Raw genomic sequence first — 4,762 nt, 5'->3', positions numbered from 1 at the left:
GCCCCACCGTCCTCCCCGGTGCTCCTCCCCGGCGCGGGGCCGCCGGGTCCCGGCCACACGGCCCCCGGGCCGGGCGCGGCGACACGACGGGGACGCTTCAGCCGCGTCCCCAGAGGCGCGAGTGCGGGTGAGTGAGAGCCGGCCGGGCCGGGGGCTGGGGGCGTGGGCGTCTGGGGCTGCGAGCCCACCCTGGGCCCTGCGCTGTGCCGCCCCGCAGGTGGGACCCAGAGGGTGACCCGGGAGGGAGAGAGGGACGCCCGCTGGACTGAGGTGTACCATCCGTTCTCTGGCTTGGGAAGAAAACTTCGCTCGCACGGGGTATCCCACATTCCTCCTCCCTCTGAGGAAAAGTGTCCCTCCTTCCGAAGCGCTTCTCCCAGCTGGGGTGCGGGTTGATAACTTCCGGCTGCGGTCCCCCAGTTGCAGTCCTTACCCCTAGAGATGTAGAACGGGTGTCTCCAGGTACAGCCTGACTTGCCAGGGAGCTAACGGATTTCAAAAAGCGCCTGGCACCTAGGCTATTGTAAAAGGACAAAGGATGTACTTTAAAACAAACGATGTACCTATTCAACTCTCTGAGCAGTGGAACTTGAGGCAGGGACTGCGGGGTCAAACCCCTCCAAGACACACACAGACCCGGACCGGTCCAGGAGTCGTTTTCCTCCCCTTTCCTTCCCCCAGCCAAACTGCTCTGCGTGCGGGAGCTGTCTGTCCTGCTCACAGGAAAAGAACTGACCCCTTGTCCCTGTCGCCTTTGTTTCCAGCCTCTTTTCTGGGCGGAGTTCTAATACAAAGCCATATGACCTTGGCCTTGTCTTTTACACTCAGTTTCTCCATCTGTGAAATGGAAGTAACAGCCCCCATTCCTCCTGGCCTCCTAGCGATGGTGTGACAAAATGAAAGTAAAAATAACAGAAAGTGCTGTGAGCAGTCAGTCTGTGGTGGAGGTAGCCTTGCCTTTCTGTAACACTGGATACACTCTCTGGGCGTTGGGGGGTCGCTTTGGTTGTCACCTCGACAGTGATTTGGAGTTTGGGTGAAGAGTGCTAAAATTTAGTCCAAGATTGATAGGTTTTTGTCCAGCTTTCAGTTCTCTTACATATATCAGATTTCTCGAACTTTCTTTGAACTTCTTCATCCATGTAACCTTGGGATGTTTCCTAGAATTAAGAAAAGTTTTTTCACCCTTGTAAAACCTGCAAGTCTAAAGTAGTCTCATCATCACAAACCACCTTGCCCTTATGAATTTCTAAGTCACCAGCCCAAGACAGAAGCTGAGGAACAGAAGGAAAGAGGAAAGCGGCTTTGAAGGCTGTGCAACCCTTGTTCCCTTGTTGACTTGACTAAGGAGGAGGCTGGTGTGGACTCTCCTTCCTATGGCTGGGGATTCCCACAGCTCCTAGGAAGGTGGATGTAGTGGAGACTACAGGGACTATGGTGTCAGCTGAGTTAGGGAAAAATAAGAATTGGAGTCATAAAAGATCCATGCTTTCCTCACAACCATAGCAGATAACCCGCTGGTCATGGCTCTGCACCTACCCTGTTTCATTCATTTTGGGGTGAATGTGATAGAGGCTTTGGGAGAGTCCCCTGAAGCAGCTGGGGAGGAGCTGGAATAGTCCAGACTTTTCCTTAATATCCTCCAGTGTCCCCAGAAGACTGACAGGGTGCACAGATGGTCAGAGGCTCATTCTAAGCCAGGATGTTTAGAAGGTAGGATTAGAAGAAACCCACGACCTGTTGAAAACTTCTAGAAGTTACCAGTGTGGCTGAGGATCTAGTCCTGTACTTAGTTTCTGGTAGTGCCTCACACAGTGTTATTTAGGAGCAAGAAAAACAAAAAACTGAAAAAAACAAACAAACAAACAACAACAACAAAAAAACCAGTTTAATGACTTCAGTGAGCCAGAATTTTTTAACAATCTTTGAAGTTTCTTGGCTGTTTTGTCTGGCCATCACACATCACTAGGTAGGACTTCCTCCAGCCTGCAGAGGCCCTATCATGCATTCCATCCTTGGCTGACATCTGTCCTCCCCAGCACTACAGCAGATGGTCACCCAGGCTCCGTGTCTGCATTTTTGTGTTTGGGGATGTGGGTATTCCTGCTGGTAATGAGCCTAGAGTCTTACAAATAATGTACTTCATTATTAGTTGGAGAAACTACTCTTAGCCCCTTCTTGCTGTGGGGGTGCTGGTGGCCAGTGCCTGGCCCTCATGATTTGAGCTTCCAGACACACGCATGTGAATAGCAGGAGCTAGAGGTTTTTTTCCTTCCCAGGGGGTCATTTTTACCTTTTCTCTCCTGACAGAGTTCAAGATCACTGCTGAGTAGCTGTGTTTGCATTCCATTTGTGAGCTATTTGCCTGGGTTACACTGTGAGTCCCCAGAAAACAGCACCCTGAGTGTATAGCCATTGTTTGGCTTTTGTGCCTACCTGTCATCCCGCTGGCTGTGCAGCTGCCATTTATTGCTTCAGCCTGTGGTGAAAGCAGGCTGTGAGTTAGAGATGTCCTCTTTCTGCCTGCTTTCCTACTTCTCAGGGTCCCCTCAGCCACAGTCTAAGCTGAATACTAAGTTTAATTTTTCAGTCCACAGGCCCTGCTTCCATTGTGAGATTTGCAGATGGTGGAGGGAGCAGGCAGGTGGGAAAAGGGCTGAAATCATAATGAGAATCCACACAGAAGGAAAGGACTTTCCCACCCAAAAGGGAAATGACGCTGAGCAGCCAGTCCAAGGAATAATAATGTTAGAAAAATGCAGCTCCCTAGAGTAAAGAAAAGCTTTGAGCCCAGCCCCTTCTGAGGTATTAAATAGCTGTTGCCCCAATTGCTCTTTGTGGGCCAATTTCATCATTTAGCTTGGCTTCCAGAAGTACTGTTACAAAGTCTGCAAAGACCAGCTGGGCAAGAGGTAGCCCCCTGCCTCCAGAGGGAGAGTGGCTCCCCTCCCCATATGATCCCTCCTGCTGAGCTTGAGATGTGGTTGGGAGCACCTAGAAGTCTGCTTGCCTTGATAGAAGTCCCTTGTAGAAGGAGGGACTTGGTGGGGTGGGTATGTTGAAAAGCCACATCCTTTAACCTTGCCTCCCTCTGAGTATGTGCAAATGCTGAGCTGATGTTTTCTGCACACTAACTGACTGGTGTGGGCAAGGGGAGATTGCACCGTGCCCCATGCCAGCTGGGCAGTTACTGACTTCTAGACCTGGAGAGCCACAGCAGGAGCCTCTGCCCTCCCAGTGATCCTTCTGTTTTCTAGTGGCCCCACCCAGCTGGCTGCAAGTGGCCTTGTCTAGAGTCAGAAAGAAAGGAAAGAGCAGACACAGTTGCTGTTTCCTTAGCTACTTACTGTCTTCTTCAGTGGCTTCCCTCTACCCTGGCATGCTTCTGCATGAACAGAAGGTTTGTAATAAACATCTTTCTTCGGAGAATCCTAAGGAGACGAGCAGGATGGAGACTTAACTGTGAGCCCTTTGAGGACTCCTATTATGGGAGCACTTATGTATGGTCAGCACTTTTGTGATCCTTATTCTATTTCACCCTCAAATGGTCCCACCAGGTGTATTGTTTCCCATTTATCATTTTCACTTTGTGGAAAATGAAGCCTAGCAAGGTTAGGTCACAAGGGAAATGAAGGAGGCCAGATTTAAACAGATTCTGACCAAATTCATCTGCTCATTCCACAGTATCACAAGCGCTCTTCTGTTTCTCATCTGTAAGATGGGAGGCCGTTTCAGATCTCTTGAGTCCAGCTTTCTGTTCTTGCTCTGGCCTTTTCATAGAGGCTGGGAACCATGATTAGGAGGAGGTGGCACTTGTAATGCTGACAACCTGCAAAGGAGAGGTTTTAAGAAATTACTTTTGGAAGCAAAGGGATTGTCCAAGAAAAGGCCTTGAGTTTGCACATATATAGGATGATACTATAGATTGCTCTTATATGCCTGCAGTAGCTCCATTCATTATCAAACAAACTGAAATGGGCTGTTGACTTTCTTTGTGGGCTCTTTGCTGGGAACATTGACAGTGGCCAATGCTGTATGGTGTTTGTCAGTTGTTAATCAACTGTTGTGTTGAATGGAGCTCCATTTGAATGTCTGCACCCTCTCTGTCCACTTACTTTTCATCTTCTGTAGACTGAAACAAAGAGATTTCTGTCCTGTGTTTCCCCCATTCTTTTGTCAGAGTGTAACACGCCCCCATCCAAGTCCCATTTGACTGACTGATAAATCAGAAAATATTTAGCCTTAGTGTATATGATGAGCTGTGCCAGGCAACACAGACATTGTAGGAACAATTACAGAGCCCCCAGAGAGCACCTTGTTGTAGTATAACTGTTAAAATTGTAAAAGGTGAAATAATGATTCATAACAAAGATCTCAAGATTGTGCTGATCAAAGGAACAGTGTGCACAGAGCAGGCTGTAGCATGCAGAGGTGGAGACTGCAGGAGCCTGGAGGGTCAGGGAAACTCATGAGGAAGGATTTAGCTTTGGGTGATTGACTAGAATGTAGATATGGGGAGGCTGTTGAATCAGCAGAATCTCACATGTTGAAAAGCTCAAAAGTGTTTTCTTTCTTTTTCTGTTGTTAATGTTTGTTTGTATTGTTGTTTTTATTCTTTTTTTAAGTTAGCATACAAAATAATGAATTTCATTTTGGCATTTTCATACATGCATATTGTTATACTTTGCTAATTTTGCCTTCTCTTATGCCTCTCCCACTAGTTCCCTTTCCACCTAGTCTCCATTCTTGTGTGTGTGTGTGT

The 4,762-nt window shown here is 48.2% G+C and overlaps 1 protein-coding gene across 3 annotated transcripts in view; it reads left to right on the top strand.

The window, feature by feature from the left end:
- Positions 1 to 6: 6 nt before the first annotated feature.
- Heg1 (heart development protein with EGF like domains 1) overlaps positions 7 to 4,762 on the top strand; it is an 88,293-nt gene continuing 83,537 nt past the window's right edge. For all 3 annotated transcript variants that reach the window (XM_017800539.2, XM_029568185.1, XM_029568186.1), the window contains exon 1: positions 7 to 127. The gene's annotated coding sequence lies outside the window, so the exon portion shown is untranslated. The remainder of the gene's footprint in view (positions 128 to 4,762) is intronic.

This window comes from Nannospalax galili, unplaced genomic scaffold (assembly GCF_000622305.1).
Source record: "Nannospalax galili isolate Female #2095 unplaced genomic scaffold, S.galili_v1.0 scaffold18, whole genome shotgun sequence".
NCBI lineage: Eukaryota > Metazoa > Chordata > Mammalia > Rodentia > Spalacidae > Nannospalax > Nannospalax galili.
The sequence above is the reverse complement of the archived record's forward strand: the minus strand, read 5'-3'. Positions and strand labels throughout refer to the sequence as shown.